Source organism: Lissotriton vulgaris, chromosome 6 (assembly GCF_964263255.1).
Source record: "Lissotriton vulgaris chromosome 6, aLisVul1.2, whole genome shotgun sequence".
Classification (NCBI taxonomy): domain Eukaryota; kingdom Metazoa; phylum Chordata; class Amphibia; order Caudata; family Salamandridae; genus Lissotriton; species Lissotriton vulgaris.
The window spans coordinates 493975795-493995531 of record NC_141694.1 but is presented as its reverse complement, the minus strand read 5'-3'; the positions used below and the strand labels follow the sequence as shown (position 1 = coordinate 493995531).

At 43.6% G+C, this 19737-nt stretch overlaps 1 pseudogene; it reads right to left on the bottom strand.

The window, feature by feature from the left end:
- Positions 1 to 2895: 2895 nt before the first annotated feature.
- Positions 2896 to 3315, bottom strand: LOC147707481 (splicing factor 3B subunit 5-like; annotated as a pseudogene).
- Between the last annotated feature and the right edge of the window lie 16422 nt (positions 3316 to 19737).

Sequence of the window (19737 nt, the reverse complement as noted above, 5' to 3'; positions counted from 1 at the left end):
CTGGAGGCAGACAATTATTCAGTACAAGAAAGAGATTACCACAGCCAAAGCAAATTATTATGCAGACTTAATCTTAAAAAGCGCCAACAAGTCCCGCGACATTTTTAGGATAGTAAAAGAGCGGTCCCATCCTGAATGTGCTAATAGCAAAATCAAGCCCTCACAGGAACTATGCGACGGTTTGGCCTCCTTTTTCCAGGAAAAAATTACCAAGATCATTGAGGGCTTGTACTTCGTCAGCTGTGTAATCAATCCCTCGACACAGGTATTGTACCAAAAGATTGGAAATTGGCAGTTGTCACCCCCCTACTGAAGAAATCAAATTTGGACCCCAATTGCCATAAAAACTATCGACCTATATCGCTCCTACCGTATCCAATTAAGATCATGGAACGGCTGGTCAGCAGATCATTGTCCCTCTTCCTGGAAACTAACAACATCCTTGAAGAGGAGCAATTCGGTTTCAGACCAGCCCATGGAACCGAGTCAGCTCTGCTGATGGTCCTGGACAACCTGCGAATGAGGGCGGACAGGGGAGAAACAGCAATCTTAATTTTGCTGGACCTGTCCGCCGCATTCGATACGGTGAGTCACGACATTCTGCTGACAAGACTGAAAAGTCTTGGAGTAGGGGGAGTTGCGCTCCATTGGTTCCGCTCTTATCTGACGGACAGATGGCAGGCAGTAGCACTCCCTCCATACCAGTCTGAGTTTGCTTCAGTCCCACATGGGGTCCCACAGGGGTCCGCCATCAGCCCGATACTTTTTAACCTGTACATGCAACCCCTGATGGGCATCATCAAGGCTCACGGCATTAGCGTGATCAACTATGCGGATGACACGCAGCTGATGATTTCTCTTGATGGTGCTCATGTAGATCCACTTGAGTCCTTCCATACCTGCATGATGGAAATGGTGTCTTGGTTAAATAAGAACTCACTACAGTTTAATAGTGATAAATCCGAGATAATGCTCTGCAAAGTAGGCAGAATCACTAGAAGCTTGCCCGCCGATTTTTGGCCTTTGAAGCCAGGTGAGCCACTAACCCCAGTAAAATCAGTGAGGAATCTAGGGGTCAGCTTTAATGACAGCCTGAGTCTGGAGACTAATGTCAATAAGCAGGTGAGCAGCTGCTTCGCCTTAATGCGAGGCCTTCGAAAGCTGCTGCCCCTTCTACCAGCACAGGCTAGAGCCACCATAGTCAGGAGCACCATTCTCAGCCGCCAGGACTATTGTAACGCTCTACTACTGGAATCTCCTGCTTACTTGATCTCCAGACTGCAGAGCATCCAGGCAGCAGCCAAAATGGCACTTTCCTGAGGACGAAGATCCTCCACCACTCTTGCACTGGCTGAACTACACTGGCTGCCCGTACATCAGAGGATCCTCTTTAAATCCCTATGCACTGTCTTTAAGGCAGTGCATGGGATGGGCCCCATACCACTACAAAATAAATTCAAATGGTATGAACCCACTCGGACCCTCCGATCCTCCTTCACTAGCCTCATCAGTATACCCAGGATCAGGAAAGCCCCTCATGGTGGCAGAGCCTTTAGTATAGCGGCAGCCCATCTCTGGAATAGCCTCCCTATTTCTATCAGGAAAACAGACGAACTGATGGCATTTCGAAAAAAGGTAAAAACATGGCTCTTCCCTAAAGTCTAACTGCCCCAGAATCAAATGATCATCCATCCCACCCATGATGCACATCGTTCCAGTTATACTTTCACAGCGCCAGGATGCCCGTAGGGTTGCAGAGCGCTTTATAAGTACCATAAATAAAATAAAACATAAATAAAGAGGCTGACTGAGGTACACATAGCCTACCTATGAGGTTGTATTATTTAAAAAAGACATTTTAGGAGACAAGGACTAGCAGTAATAATTCCAAAGCTCAGCATCCGACACAGTTTGTGGGGCTCTTTTTGAACTTGCCTTGCCACCTTGCACTAACCACTGGCTAGACTCGTAGACCTTCTCTTCATCTCTCCCACGGAAGCACCAAAATTAAATTTGCCTGCGATGATCATCCCCGAGCCAGAACTCCTCTTTGCACCTGGCTGGGAATAACCCCTGCAATTAGGCCCTACGTTGCTCCCCACTCCTGGCTGTGCACCACTGAATGCTGCTGGTGCCTGTCCTAGGAAGCCGCGGCGCACGACTGCTGCTGTGCCTGTCCCAAGTTATTCGGCCTCATGGAAGCCATAATGAATGGACCGGCGCTTGCTACAGCAGTATTAAAAGAAATACGTTGCACTCCTAAAATAACATTATTTTGATAGTGTAAGCGACTGTTATGGTGAGTTCACTTACAGTTGACAGTTCGCCTTCGCACTCTTCTCTTCCCAGGCTAAGGCAGCGCCGTGACTCTGCACCGGGTGACGACAGGCCTGACTGCACTCGTGTTGGCCGGCCTGAGCTCTCAGCTGCTGGCGGGCGGCGTGACCATTTAGCCTCAGAACCTGCATCCCCCACATCGCGGGCTACCCGGCTGGGCAGGGCAGCTCAGTAGGTGCTTACAGCAGCGTGCTGCGGGGCCTAGCAGCACCATGATGTCCCCCTATCGCCCACAAACAAGTTAGTAACACTAGGCAGATGGGACAGTGTTTTTACAGGATAAATTTGTTTATTTAAAAATAATAATAAAAAAAGTGAGTTGGGGGTAAAAGCCAGATGAACACAATCATTCTCCAATGAGTAAACTTTTCGGTGATATGGGCGGACATGCTCAACGCGTTGATAATGTTCAAAGGAGGACAGGCACCATGAGGATCTTTATGGTCGGTTGGGGTGGCATGGGTGCTTTTTTCCAGATGGTCGGTTCACCAGAATCCATTGAGGACACAGTAAAGGCTCTCTTGGTAGGTGCAGTTTTGGAAGCAGCAGTCAAAGCCCTCATTGCTCCCAATCCTCGCATCCCAAAGCACATAAAAAATCCTACGGCTTGCTCCAGCTCTCCACCACCACGAGTGACGTCGCACAGGTCCACACTGCTCCCACCGCTCCGGAGACTCTAGGCCTCCTCGGGTTTGTCAGTGGGCTGCCCGCAGGGTTGGAGCATCTACTCTATAAAGTTGAAACGTACGCGAGCTTTGCTCTCATTCTCGGCCACAGCGAAGTAATTGAGCAAGTCGAAGTGACCCATGTAGGAGCAGAACGAGTCCCGTTGCTGGTTCACCAGCCACTCCCACTTGGTGGTGTCGGCGTGGCCAGTGCCAATGTACTTGGACTGCAGATGCTCTAGCTGGCTGTGGATGGTATAGCGGTCAGTCATTGCAGCGAAAGAGGCCGAGAAACGATCACCAACAAGAATAACCAAACACGCTTTCAACCGGAAAGGGACAGTCTGTAGCAAAGGGAGGCCTCGCAACATTGAATAACTCCCGGCTGCACTTTCTGGCAGGAAGTAGGATGTGACGTACGTCCTCCTGTGACACGCTACACTAAACGCTGGGCCGGGCTATGGCGCTACTCAGGCTGTCTAGTGACGCAGAGTCACGCAGAAATATAACAAAGATACATTGTAGCGGCACTGGCTGTCACTCTCGTAGCCTGGAGCCCGAGCCAGCGTTGCGAGGAGGGATCCCAAGCCTACAGGAGAGCAGCCCCTGCAAGCACTAATGCACGCTACCACCTGCAACTCACTGTTTACAACGCGCTTTCTGTCACAGCTCTCATGTGCATTATGCGTGTCAATGCGTTTCAGTGCGTGGATGCGGATCACCACACTGAAATGCGTTAGTGTCACGTCGGATGCGTGATACTTGGCAGGACTGTCTATAGTTTCTTACTACTAATTATCGAGTCCCCATACCCAAATAACTTTAAAAAACACAAATCTACACCAGAAAGAGCACAGATTTAGCTTCACGTGTTCTGAAAATCACAGAGAATTCATAGGTAACATAAAAGTCCAGTGAAATGAACGAACAGTTGCATGTTGCTGTCATCCTATCAGCTGTATTACCTAGCCTGGCTGTACTTAGCTAGCACTAGGCTGTGTTGCTGTGTTTTTCTCCCACAAACACTGTGATGCAGCTTCAGGGAATATAGGCACTATAGACAATGGACTACTATATTATAAGTATTATAAGTAGATATAAAGAAAGTCTAGGCAGCGAAAATAGGAACAGAAGGACCAGGGCTTTAAGTGGGATAAAAAAGGGGGGTCTCATAAATGGGCATAGCCAATGTAATTAAGGGCATGGCTTTAAACACGTAAGCTAAAAATCTGTGCTAAGCATAGTGTGCTGCCCGACTTGTATTTTGCTGTTTCTGTCAGTACATCCATATATATGATACAAGTAACATCATACCTACAACAAGTCAGGACTATTGGCTTTACCAATGGTTGTTGGTTGCATAAGATAAATAAGCAGCAACTATGGCTTGTATATAATATTGAACAAGCTTTCACTTACAACCCTGATGACACCACAACAATGTTACTGCTCCTGAGTTTCAAAAAGAGAAGGGAAATCCAGAGAGAAAATGACTCTCTTTAAAGAATTTCCCCTGCAACGCTCATCTGGCATGACGTCATGCCGTAACTTCTCCATTAGTGACAAATGAGCAGTGTGTACACGCACACACCTATGTGTCTGCTAACTATGCAGTCGGGAAAAAATGGACCGCCTGTGCCAGGGGCACAAAGCAGAACCCAATAGAGACCCGTTTCGAGGCCCCCTTTAAAAAAACAGCTGGTGCTCAGCACCTGTGAGCCCCGGCGTACATAAAGACCTGAGAAGGACAAAGAACAGTTTCATCTTCAGTGGGGCTGGCAGAGGTAATGCTGTGGGGAGGCGAGGGCGGGACTGGGTGGGGGGTAGTGGAATCCGACATATGACGGCAAAGGTAAACATAAATAAATATCTTCCGTCGGACTTAACTACCTCCACCCAGCCCCACTCCAACCCCACAGTGTTACCGCTGCGAGCCGTGACTTTTGACCTTACGATGACCTGAGCAGTTGACGAAAACAAAAACGGCATACATTTAGAGTAGGGTGACCAGAATTTTAAAGCCAAAAACCGGGACATTTCACAAAAATAGGACTCCAATTTTACTTCAAGCGATGAGAGTGCTCCTCCGCAGAGAATCACAGTAAAGGCAGTAAGCACATAAATAAAATGCCATTTTAGCTTGCCTGTTAGTTAAATTGCTTTGTTTAAACAACTCCTAACTATCCCTGCTTTGTAAAACAAAAAAAACACCTCCCTCCGTTTTCAGTCGACCCTCTTTAAAATCCGGGGACATGAGCTACATTTCTTGAAATTTCCTGGGACAGCTGGTTAAAAACTGGGACCGTCCTGGCAAAACGGCGACGCCTGGTCACTCTAATTTAGAGATCAGAAGTGGGTAAGGTAGAGTGCCCTGATGAATAAGAGTAGCACGGTGTGCTGAAGAGAAATAGAAAAGCAGAAGAAGACGAAAAAGAAGAAATTAATGGAGATGGAGGAAAGTGAAACATTTGAAAAACACAACTAACATATGGGAAAGACAAAGTATGTTGATGAGTGGGGAAATAATTCATTAAGGACAAACAAAGAAGAGGATAATGGCTGTAAATAGGAAGGCAGGAAGTCTAGAGGGGAGGACTCTAACCGTAGATTGGTGTATCACAACATAACATAGGAGAGTGCACAGAACACTTGTGAGGAGTTTTTGTTGTCATTTTGTAAAGAAGGAACGCATATTTGGGGCCTTTTCTTGACTTCTTGATAATTCAGTCAGAAACGAAATTAAATGCAGATGAATCTTAACAACACATGTAATGAGATTGTTGTTTAATCTGAATAGCACACAATTCCTAATAAAATAGTACTTACTATGAAAAGCAATTCAGTGTGTACGGTATGCTTCGTTCTCTTTTGTAATTAGTACAAGTAAAGGCACCCACTTCTTGCTTCCCTTCTGAGTACACACATACTGAGCTTGAGAAAGTAAAAATCCTTTCATAGCTCAGAGCTTTGGCATCAAATGAAGTAAGAAGCTAGAGTATATTTCTTTCTTATGATGGTTTTCTGAGCCTGATGGCACGGAGTGAATGTACACATGTGCTTTGTTTGACCTTTGACACTTTCCAAACAAGATATAATTCATGCAACAGAAATCTTGCACTGTCCTTTAGATGAAGTATCTGCAGTGGCCCAGCAGAAGGAGAGTAAATAGCCAACAGTACCACCACACCACCCACAGGTTGATGCTCCACAAGCCCCACTGGGTATATTTGGGAACCGCTGCACGCGTCCCATCAGGACAACAATGAGATGATACCCTAGGATGAGTAGGAAAACTAAGTCTGACATAAAAACAGTGACTGGAACAGGTTTGCAACCATATCCCACTCTATACTCTCACTAAACCGAAGGAGAATGGAAATTTATCGGGAGATCCCTGAGATTAACAATAATACAAAACCCGAGAAAATGCTATGGTAAGGAAAATACAGTGATTGGCTTAAAGTATACATTATTAAAATTCATAGAGCTTGATGAAAAAAAAAATTATGAAATATCCAAAGAGAGAGGAAAAACAAATAGGCGAAAAATTAAAAGAAGGGTTGGAATGAATAGGTGCAAACGCAAGATGTGGATAGATGAAAAAGGGAAAGGCGGTATGACAAGGATGACTGAAAATACAGAGTGAGGTGAAACTACTTAGGAATAATGCAGAGCGGTGTGAAAGAACTGAATAAAATGAAAAGTGTGGATTGAACATTTGGGTGATAAACCCAAGAAAGGTGTGAAACAATGTTCTCAATATCAAATAGCAGGGTTACAAAAAAATGTGCAAAAATCCGAGTCAGTTGGGTGAAACGAGAATAAAATTCAAAGTATTGAACTAAAAATTGGGCAAAAAATTAGACTACCCTTGCTGTGGGAAGGAAAATATGATTCTATTAAATACGCAGATGCTGCTGAGGTTAATAGCAATGAAGATATAATGCATGTTAGCCTTCATGCTGCTTTGTAAACACCAAAGACTAGAATAAAATAAATGATTGAAGATACTCAAAGAGTAATGTAAGAAAATATATTATAAATTGAGGTGTGGGACTGCCCACTTCAAGGGATGATCACACCATTTGTCAGAGTGAACCCTTAAAGTGACTAAATTAACCTGTGCTTAACCCCTTGGCAGACATGGCACAGAGCTGAGGGCTGAATTTAGGGCAATGTGTAAACCATTTAGGCAGTACGAAAACAGTAATAAAGACAAAACTTAAAACAATAAAAATCCCAAACTAAATTAGAAAAATAGACAAACATTTAATACCCAAATGACACATAAATTACAATATCTCAAGAAAATGTGAGATATGAATTTTGAAAGTTTTAAGTAGGAATGGCACCAAGAGGCATAAAGTTCCAATGTCTATGGCAGCAGTAGACCAGGATCTACATTCAGTTTGAGGCAGGACGCGATGGAGTGCTGGTCGGTTACATGAACCAGGTTGGTCTTGGTCAAAAATGTTACCTTCTGACTTAAAACGTTTATGTCCCACAGGAGTGTGCTTCTAAAGCTTCCTCAAGCCCTCTGGGAGACAATTACAAACTCACAGGGTGTTAGGCAGGGTGTTAGGCAGAGGCCACAAGCAAGGTTCAGTCCAGGTCCAGTTGCCATTCGTCACCAGGGCAGTTTCATAAAAGGCAACTGGTAGCTTGAACAGAAGGTCCGTCATTTGAACCCTGGAGTCCATTTCTTTGTCCAGGGTTTAATATGAAGCATGTCCAGTCCTTCATTGCCCCCTCAGGTCACAGACAGCAAGTCCAGTCCTCTTTTGTTTTTTCTCAGGCACAGGAATGTTTTGGGAAATGGGTGCCTGGAGGTGGCACATATATGTCTAGCATGAGCTAGTGGTTGGAAATTACTCCTGGGTGCGCCCTAACCAATGGGGTAAAAGTTCCTGGGGCCAACACTTCCCACTTTGGGCATTTTCAAGACGACAAATGTCTTCAGCCACTCTAAACCTGGATTCTGAAGGTGGACGTATGTGTGGGGAATGTACTATGGCAATCCTAGTGTCCCCAAAATCTAACACTAATATTTAGTTTGGGGCAGCCTCTGTACCAACAATAAACCCACATACAGAACACTGGTGGGGCAAAGCAGTTTCATCAGCAATTAGACACACAAAGTGTCTTGCTATCCTGCTCCCATTCTTTCAAGTGAGTCCCCTGTGTTATATGTAAATCAAGCAGACATGTAAATGTAAAAAATTGTAAATTGATACTTGTATAGCGCACTACTCACCCGCAAGGGTCTCAAGGCGCTTGTACGAATACTGCTGTGGAACCCATCCTGGCTTTCCCTGTGAGGTGTCCACTCCTGGGCACCCCCAAGGTGGAGGCCAGGCATCCTTAGCGTTGTGGGGGCCGTTGTGGAGATTAAGCAAGCTATTGCCCAGAGTGGGACTCCATGGTTGAAATAGGCACCGAGGCGAGAATTATCAGGTCCGTGGAATTTTGAGCCCAAGATCTGCCGAGGCGGGGAATTGAACCCTGATCCCGGGCCAGACCTCTGCATCAGGGTCTGCCGCTCTAACCATTGAAATGAATTTGGAAGGGCGACTGCACTCTATTAAATCAATTTAGAAGCGTTAGATCGGTATGTGTGCTGTGTTGGTATATAGCCTGCAGACTATGACATATGAGGTATTTTAGGCCTGGTTGAGAACCAGGACACCAACACGCACTACTGAGTGTGATTTGAACGTTAATACATTTATTTGAAGTTTCATCAACAAGTCAACTTAAATCAACATAACATTATATCCATGTCACATTTTTTTGAAGCATGTATTAATTGATCAACATATACAGAATTGTAATTAATTCAGTGTTATATATCACAATAACAGTTATATTTGAAAATCCACCCAATGCATTTCGAGGCTTGAGCCTCTTCGTCAGGGGTCTGTGTATACAAAAGAGAAGAAAGAGAAAAGAAAAAGGAATCATATTACTGATGATGCACTGACATCGGTGCGGATAAGTGTTTTCATTATCTAAGTTTCTTACCGCAAACTAGGTGGAAGAGTATTGTGTTTTACATTTCTGAATGAGGGTAAGGTCTCATCTGTGGATAATGGAAAAACTCCATATTAGTATAGTGGATATGTGTGAACAGAATTGTGCGTTCTAGAGCACTGAGTGAGAGTTACCTGTATACTTGGGTTGTGAGGGGCTGTCAAAACAATAGAATAATGAGAGACAATGTTAGAGCTTGAAGATTCTAGGCTGAATTTAGCAACTACGTAAAATCAGGATATCATAGAATATTGAATGTGTCAACAACCTCACCTGATATATGTTGACTTTAAATCAGGGAGCCTATGTAAGAAAAAGCAAGACTATGATCAAAATGTTGGCGCTTATATGAAAGTGACAGAGAACAGTTGCTTTTATACGATGTCGAAGTTTACCTGCGAATCTTAATGGTAACGCGTCGGATTCAGCAAGTGCTCCGAATGGTTAAGAAACCTGCCGGAAAAAATAATATACCTTGTAACGCTGGCCAGCGTAAATAGGAATGGAGTCGCGTTATGAGAACCAAGCTTTACATGGAGTTCCGAAAGTTACCTTACCGGAAAGCGGTGATCGGGGATCTCGTCTCCACGTCTTGACTGGCGTGCATACGATAGCAGCTAGTCCTTCTTTTAATGGGCAGTCAAGACTCCCGTGTGAAAAGCGATGACGGGTTAAACTACAAAATAACACGCTGCGGATAGTGGGCTTGTGAGGTTCAAAGTTAATGGGCAGTCAAACTCCCGTGTAGAAATCGATAACGGACTGAATTACAAGATAACGCGCTGTATGTAGTCGGTTACTGAAGTTGAAAGTGCCGCCATTTATAAAGTGAATGGAGATACAGTACCTCGCTGTAAGTGAGTCAGTGTACTATAGCAAATGACATCTATGATTTATTATTTAGAGATAAACTAGTGCTCAGACGGTAACGTGTTACTCAATATGAGATGTGTCTTGAGATAAACAATCTGCCGTGATATTCAAGGCATTTTTATGAAATGACCGCGCTGTAGGTATGGTGTTCTAAAATCACTTAGTGAACTATATTGCTCATCGCTCTATTAGGAGATAGGTTTAAAGATTAAAACCCTATGCGAGTTAAGCGATAGTGGCGTGAGCTGTGTAAATTACTAAGCAAGAGAAAAAAGAAGAAAGGAGAATAGGAAAAAAGTAAGATCTTGAAAGTGCAAGCTTGTCGATTCTTACAATATAGGCATGCCTAAAACGTATGCATGTTAATTGACCATGATTCCGGGCTGGTAAACAAAGCTGAAATGCATTTAGTATCTTCTACCTATTTACATTCTAGAACCTGAAAATCATTCAGTTTATAAATATCTAAGAACAAAACTACCGCAAACTTCTACATTTCTAAGCAGCACTCCAGATCACTAATCGACCAAACACTACAGGATATCCTTTTAACAACATCTTATTTTTAAATCACACAAACCAGTTGCCATACACTGCAGTTCTCATCATACTACCACCACGTCACCTTCTTCAATCAATACAGAGGGACAATTGATTACTAAGAATGATTTTCAGGTTCTAGAATGTAAATAGGTAGAAGATACTAAATGCATTTCAGCTTTGTTTACCAGCCCGGAATCATGGTCAATTAACATGCATACGTTTTAGGCATGCCTATATTGTAAGAATCGACAAGCTTGCACTTTCAAGATCTTACTTTTTTCCTATTCTCCTTTCTTCTTTTTTCTCTTGCTTAGTAATTTACACAGCTCACGCCACTATCGCTTAACTCGCATAGGGTTTTAATCTTTAAACCTATCTCCTAATAGAGCGATGAGCAATATAGTTCACTAAGTGATTTTAGAACACCATACCTACAGCGTGGTCATTTCATAAAAATGCCTTGAATATCACGGCAGATTGTTTATCTCAAGACACATCTCATATTGAGTAACACGTTACCGTCTGAGCACTAGTTTATCTCTAAATAATAAATCATAGATGTCATTTGCTATAGTACACTGACTCACTTACAGCGAGGTACTGTATCTCCATTCACTTTATAAATGGCGGCACTTTCAACTTCAGTAACCGACTACATACAGCGCGTTATCTTGTAATTCAGTCCGTTATCGATTTCTACACGGGAGTTTGACTGCCCATTAACTTTGAACCTCACAAGCCCACTATCCGCAGCGTGTTATTTTGTAGTTTAACCCGTCATCGCTTTTCACACGGGAGTCTTGACTGCCCATTAAAAGAAGGACTAGCTGCTATCGTATGCACGCCAGTCAAGACGTGGAGACGAGATCCCCGATCACCGCTTTCCGGTAAGGTAACTTTCGGAACTCCATGTAAAGCTTGGTTCTCATAACGCGACTCCATTCCTATTTACGCTGGCCAGCGTTACAAGGTATATTATTTTTTCCGGCAGGTTTCTTAACCATTCGGAGCACTTGCTGAATCCGACGCGTTACCATTAAGATTCGCAGGTAAACTTCGACATCGTATAAAAGCAACTGTTCTCTGTCACTTTCATATAAGCGCCAACATTTTGATCATAGTCTTGCTTTTTCTTACATAGGCTCCCTGATTTAAAGTCAACATATATCAGGTGAGGTTGTTGACACATTCAATATTCTATGATATCCTGATTTTACGTAGTTGCTAAATTCAGCCTAGAATCTTCAAGCTCTAACATTGTCTCTCATTATTCTATTGTTTTGACAGCCCCTCACAACCCAAGTATACAGGTAACTCTCACTCAGTGCTCTAGAACGCACAATTCTGTTCACACATATCCACTATACTAATATGGAGTTTTTCCATTATCCACAGATGAGACCTTACCCTCATTCAGAAATGTAAAACACAATACTCTTCCACCTAGTTTGCGGTAAGAAACTTAGATAATGAAAACACTTATCCGCACCGATGTCAGTGCATCATCAGTAATATGATTCCTTTTTCTTTTCTCTTTCTTCTCTTTTGTATACACAGACCCCTGACGAAGAGGCTCAAGCCTCGAAATGCATTGGGTGGATTTTCAAATATAACTGTTATTGTGATATATAACACTGAATTAATTACAATTCTGTATATGTTGATCAATTAATACATGCTTCAAAAAAATGTGACATGGATATAATGTTATGTTGATTTAAGTTGACTTGTTGATGAAACTTCAAATAAATGTATTAACGTTCAAATCACACTCAGTAGTGCGTGTTGGTGTCCTGGTTCTCAACCAGGCCTAAAATAGCTCTAACCATTGAGCCACACATCTCCACCAAGCAGGAATTGACTGGGCACAATAATGCCAAAATGGATGTTAACCTGCATATTCTGTGAGGTTCAGGGGAGTAATCTCTTACATTCAGGTCAGCCATTTCATACCCTTTTCACATCTATTCAAATGCAAATCCTTAACTTGGAGAAATTTGAGAGCCAATGCAAATTAGCTTTCAGAAACATGAGGCAGAGGAAATTTAACTTTTTTAAGTAACTTTTCTTTAATATTTATTAAAAACCTGACCCACAATCATAGGCATTCTACATCTACCCAACCCCCTTACTGGACCTGATTAGATCATTCAAACTGACCTGTTACAATTATACAGATGATATGCAAATTATTCTAAAAATGAATGGCCCGGAAGACCTCCACAGATCAAAATTGCCTTTGGGCCAAAAATGAATGAAATGGTCAGTATTCACCTAAAGCTTAGTACGGAAAAGACAGAGTCATGACCTGTGAGCAATGGCAGAAACACTAGCCTTTTCATGACATCAAGAGGGGTAAGAAACCCAGACGTAACCATCATTTCAGACCTATTTTGATACCAAATGTCAACCCGGTCACAAAGTGCAACTATTACACATTAAAAACACTGGAACACATCTTCCTATACCTTGCATACCAACAAAAACTACAGCTATTCTGCCACTTGTAATCTCCAGGCTTGACCATGCTAAAAGCCTATATCTTGATGTCCCCAGTTTCAAAATACACAAAATACAACAAATCCAAAAACGCGTTGTAAGAATCCTTCTCCACTGCCACCCAGGATCACGCAGGACCCTATTCCTTCATTGAGCCCACTGACCCTGTTCATGGGACCCTGAAAGTCCACAGAGCCTCCCAAGGAAAAGTACCTAACCAACAAGGTAAATGTAAGTAATACAAAATAGAACACTCTGCCCAAGGTTGCTGTAGGAGAGTAGGGTCTGCTTTCCTATGGTCACCCCCAATTTTGCTTTTTGCTTCACTGGTTTTCGACTTAATGTGGCTGTGGGCCTGCTAATCAGACCCACAGCCTGCTGTTCTCTCTCTAAATTCACAGACATGTACTATAGGCACATAACCAATTTGGTACTGGACACCTTGTCAGCCCCTATACAGTGCACTATAGGTGCCAAGGGCATAGGCGCATCCAAGGCCTACCAGGGGCTGCAGCATATCTTTTGCCACCCCTGGCTGGTACTTAAATTGACACAACTGGCTGATCACTCAGCTGGGGCAAGGTGGTGTAATCACCCCTTGCTTAGATATAATATACCTATATCTAAACCTACAACTGGACACATATATATCTATAAGTCACTCCTATGGCAGGCCTTAACAATCCTGGATGCAGAGTGCTTGGTTTTATGTGAGACGGTGCTCTAGCATGAGCTGAGCCTGTCTGCAGCTGTCGGGACCAACTCCCTTAGCTGTTCCTGGATATTGCCATACCATATACTCTTAAGTGCATTATAATCCTCGCGGTTATGTTACTTTGGTTTGGCTTTCTTCAAAACATGTCGTGTAAGGTGTCATACGATTTGGAATACTACCCCCTCGCCAGTCCTGGCGACGGGGGTAGCATTCCACCCTTCTAGAGGGAGAAGACATGTTACTTTACTGAAACACGGTTAATCCTAACCAGAGCCTCAGCATCACAAAATGGATGCTGCTGCCACAGACACAAGTCTGACCTCCTGCTGCTGACCGAAACTTGGCAGAGGAGGCCTGGACAAAGGGTTTCCTGTCGCAGGGAGGTGCTACACCTCCCCAGACAGGAGATAGTGGATTGGGGCAGGGAGGGCTGAAAGAAACTAGACACTGCATGGGGAGCACAAGGCTTCCCCTTGCATAATCCAGTCAAACCGGTTCTAGGGCTCACCAACCCCAGTCCTGGCGCGAAACTGGACAAAGGGAAAGGGGTGTAACCACCCCCTTCCCTGGTCCCACCCATAGGAGGGACCTAGCAGGTAATCCAGCGCACTACTTTGGAATAAAGGTGGGAGCAGTGCCAGCGCACATCAGATTATCCTGACTGAAATTTTGATACAGAACTCTGGACCCTTCGACATTCCACTCAACGTGGAAGACTGAAGAATCTCCCTTGTGGTCAAGGAGTGACCACCCCGTGCAAACAGGGACCATCCAGTGCCTCACCGTTTGCTTTGTTGCAGTTCCCGCTAGAACTCGAGCAACAAAGATCAACAAGACTCAGCTTTCCCGCTTTCTAACAGCCCGATCCACAGTCCCAGCGAATCTGAGACCCGTGAAGGTGACCTGAAGCATGGGGCCGGCCATCTTGGAAAAACCACAAAGTGCTGACTGTGCAGCTCCCGAGGCTTCCTTGATGCTGTGCATTGGGGTTTGAGAAGCCCCAGCCCCAAGCAGCTTTTGCACAAAAGCTACCTTCTCCACACTCTCCGAGTGCTGCGTGGGGCCCTTCTGCATTTTGCTGCTCGATGCGTTGGTCCGGTTGCTTGCCCGTTGGCTAGTGGCCCCAGTACCGGCAAACCTTTGAATTTGCTCTGCCAGTCCAGTTTCTCTAGACTGGCCCTCGCTCCCCTGAAAAGGAGCACCCGCTCTGACCTTGCTGGCCCGAGTAAGAAGCGATCTTTGAATCCTGCGTGGTTTGCGCTTGCCAAGGTTTGTTAGCTCTAATCCGGAAGCCGACACCGCCGACAGCGAGAACCTTTGTGGGCAGCTCGTGATCCACTCCTGGACATCCTCGGTGGCCCAGAGTCCACGTGGCAGCGGAGACAAGCTTCACGACAACCACCTGATTGCGCCCGACATTGCCTGGTTACTTCCTGGTTTCACCCTGGTCACTGCTGAGTGACCATGACTCTGTCCCCTCTGCTTTCAGGTACTCTACATCTTCGATCCACCCTTGGATCCAACCGGACACTTCTCATCTGGACGCCTGCAGCATCTTCATCTCCAGGCACCATCAGACTGCGTGACGAAACCCGACACACTTTGGCACCTATGCACCCGCTTCCTGTGGGTGAGGTAACTCGTGAACGCCGGTGCTCCTGCATTGGTATACACCTCTAGTGTCTAAGTCTTAAGTTTGGTGATTCTAGTCCAGTCGGAAGACTCCTTTAACAGTAACTTTGTAACTTTTACGCACCATTGACTTTGCATTGGTGCATGCGTGTGCTTTAAGCGCTGCACCCGAGTCCCGCAGGCTTTTCCCGACTTCACCACTGCTGGTCCCAAATAGCCCCAGCGGTTCCCAAGGCCTCAAGATTTACCACTGTTCGAGTAGTGATACTTATACCACTATTTTAGTATATGGTTTGAGTGGCCCCTGGGCCTCATCCATAATTGTGCAACTTTCATATGTTTTACTGTGCTTTTGTTTAAACGCTTGTGCTTCTAGACTCATAAAGAGTATAGAGGATTATTCTGAGAATAAATACATATATTTTTATAATATATAACTTGTGTGGTGTTCTTTCATTTGATATTACAGGATTGTGATTGGTAAAACAGCTGGCTTCACATGCCCTCTTGAGTTAAGCCTTTATGGCTGCTTAGTCCATGCTACCCTTAGGATTGCTTGTATATAAGGTTGACTTACAACCATCACCATAAGAGATTGTTTGGACTGATACAAGGTGCCCCAAGAATTGGAGACATCATATAGCAGGCCAACTACTCACAGTTGCCTTGCATCACAGGCCATCACATCACCATAGTTTAAGAAATCATAGTAGCACCACTTTCTCAGGTCAAGCCGCCAAGCTCTGGAACTCAGTACAAGCCAAACCTCGAAGCATTCTGGAGCAATTATACTTCAGAATAGAAGAAAAATGGCTATTTCCAAGATCACATCATCTCACCAGCCCTGGGTATAAACCCGGAATAATATTTGCACCTTGAAGGACCATCTACAGTACACAGATATGAAACAGCCGAACCCTAGCACACAAGTGACTATGTCCAGTTAAGTTATTATGAGCTCACATATGTCTAGCCTGTGTATGATACAGTGATAGCAATTCATATAGAACCCATTTGGCAATCATTAATATTAGGAAATCTCACCAGTTGTGCAGCAGATCAGAGTTTAAATAGGCTGCAAAACAACTCCAGTATACTACTTGACCTCTTACACTCACAGGCTAGAACACCTGCAGATCCTACCGATCAACTGTACCAGTCCACAGCAATATAACACCTAATGCTAACTGAACAGGCATGGAAAAACTGAAGAGATGTACAACCATTCTGCTTCCCAGAGGAGGACTCTAATTTAACATCCCATGCGTCTTCTATTAGCCACATAATATGACAACTTCCGGACATCTCACACTGACAATCATATACAGGATCATGGTAACAAAGTCCATCCCAGCAGGTCCCCACACCATCTCTTCCTCTAAGCTATGCCGGCTCATGACCATGCATTTTAAGTTAAAAATCTCAGAACGGACATCTCATTGCACTAAGCAGCGTAGTGGACTATGATCATAAGAAATACCACAGAATGACCAACAGTGCTGTTAAAAGCTGCCATCATGGTGAAAACCATCAAATGCATGCATTCTCTCACAATTCTTTACCCACCACACTGTTAAGGGCCGCACCCCACAAGGGTCGGGATGGGACCAAAAATAGGCCCAGGTACCCCAGAAAGAGTAGCCTACATTCGAAGAATTCGCCATTTCACAAAACATATCCTTGTTAGTATCAGGGGACTCATTTTTGGATAAATATGTGGGACATTGAGAATGTTAAAGCTTGTACGGCCAGTAAGATTGTTCAAGACTGAAAAGACTGCAGATACACAAACTGAATACTTACTTTCAGTCTAACACCTTGTCGGAGATAATTAGAATCCCACTCCCCATCAACTGTGTCCTCAGCCTGATTATCACATAAATCATCAATCTACTGGGCAGGGGGTACTGTGGGACACTGAGAGGATGTGGTGTTATGGCCAGAGGTACCAACTTTGGAACTGTGGAACCAGGTTCAAGTGTTGACGTTGGCTCAACATCCTGTGATTCTAGGCAAATCCCTTAATCTCCTTGTGACCAAAATGAATGTGACATTGTGTAATGCTTTTATTCGTTAGATTGTTGATTTTTTTTGATTTTTTAAACGATTACTTTCATCGTTGTTTCTATTCATTTCAAGAGGAACCAACACAAGTGTGCATGGAGGGGATGTAACCAATGACCCATTGGTTACACGTTGTAGTTCATTCATAAGGCGTCACAGACGTAGAGCGTCACCCTACATCAGCACCTGTACTTACGAATTCTATAAAAAACAACCTCAAAAGTAGGCAGTGCATCAATCCCAACTCTTCGAAGTAACGTCACATTGTGTAATGCAACTGATGCTCATGCAAAGCGCTCTAATACCTTTGGGTTTAGTTCGCTCTATAAAAAAAACTTCAAAAACTACTGTGGGCAGTCAACAGCAACCCTACAAAAAAATTGACCGATTGCCTGCTTTGCCAATCTAACCATGTGCTGCATAAACCATTAAACGCACCTCAGTGGTAATTACATACAACATGCTAACATTTCCTGCATAGGATCAAAGCAAAGACCTCATTCCAACCACACACTCTACACAGTGTAGCATGGTACACATCTAGGCAAGCTTTTTAGTGCCCCTTGTAGGAATAGTAAGCACTATAAAAATTGTAGAATACAATATTATACTATGACAACTGCAATTAGAGATGTGAGCTTGTAAAACTAAGCAAGAGCACTGCTGCATGCACCTGTAAATTATGTTTAGAGTTACTATTGATGGTTTACAATTATGCAATTTGTGTAACTTTTATTTTTCCACCCTGACCTTCCAATTAGACTGTCTGTCATAAAGCATATGAGAGAGAATCTACTTTGAAGGTACATGATAGAAAAATTGAAAGGAGTGGAATGTAGAAAGGAAGAGATATGTTAGGTACATTTTGAAAAACGATAGATTATTTGAAATTGTATGATCAGATTTTCTGAAATGCGTCTAATAACTATAAATCTGTAACCAAATTTTAGGAAATTTGAGCTGAAACATGCATTATTTTGTCATGCATTTTTAAAATGTTCCTTGGGGAGGGTGAGCATCCCTCATGCCACCATATTGAGGCAGTAGCGTAGCCAGACCTATTGCCGCACGGGTCGGTCCCTGAGTTTGCCACCCAGTGCAGGTAAGAGCAGGGGAGTGACGATTGACAGACGACTTGTTACGGGGGAGGGGGTTTGCGTTGGGGGCAGTCAACAGACGAATTGTTCTCGACTTACTCACCTCCGCTGCCCCCTAGCTACGCCACTGTATCGAGGAAGGTATGGAGTCACTTGAACACAATGAAATTGGTGGAAATTGCATCAATGGCAATTGAACTCGTTAATGTGTAGGTAGTATATGTGAACATTGTGCCGCTAAATGAACTATTTGGACCTTTAAAAAAAAAAGCGGGAAAAAGCATCACAAGTAAGAGCCTCTAATCCCTGTTAAAAGAAGTCAAGTCTGATTGCTGGGTGCACTCAGACTGGCAGACATCTACTCCCCACCCCTTTCCAAGTTCACCACTACATTAGTAAAGCGTAAAATGCTACCACTCTAAGAGAAAATATTTTCTGCTTCAGTTCTGTAGGTTTCTTACATAGCATATGTCACTGCTACTCCGAACATCGTGCAACACAATTGATTGAGTGGGCGAAGGCCTTAAGCATTACAGTGGCATGTTTTCAGAACACAACTGTCAGCAATTTCTCAAGCAGCACGCCCCATGACTCAATGTATCTGTTTATTGTTTTAATATTGGAAGATGCGAAGCTAATGCTGAGAAATAGAATTTACGAAAAACTGCCGAGCATTAGTACCTTTAATGTCATTCCTTTAATCATGTTTGCATTGGTTTCTAAGGGTTGCATTCAATTTTCCTTCTAATGGACCTGTGAATCACGGTCAATGTTCACATTCTGCCAATGAAAGTCTCCTGCTGCCAGTGAAACCATAAGCGAGCCTTGTGAGAAGGGAGGAAATATTTGATTTTTGTGGTGAAAAGCCTTCCTGTGCATGCACTTTGAACACAAAACATTATTTCATGTGTTTATTCACTAGACGAGCTTGCCACTTCAGGAACTAGTGTGTTGAGCCACCCGCTCAGCTGTCCACATGTTCTTTGCAGTTTCAAAGTCCTAGTGATGCCTCAGCTTTTCTTCCCTTGGTTTTGCTGGAAGAATATCTTGACTGTTGGATTTTTTTTTTATAAAATCATTTTTATTGGTATTTAGTTTTATCGCAGCATACATACATCGTATATGACCATAAAATAATCACAGTACATATTTACATTGTGTCATCTGATATACAGTTGTGTCAGCCGTCAGTAACAACAAAGATCATGTTTAGCCAGATATCTCAGCTCAGCTGTTTAGGGGGACATGCTAATTCATCAAATGAGAGCTCGGGGCATTGTCC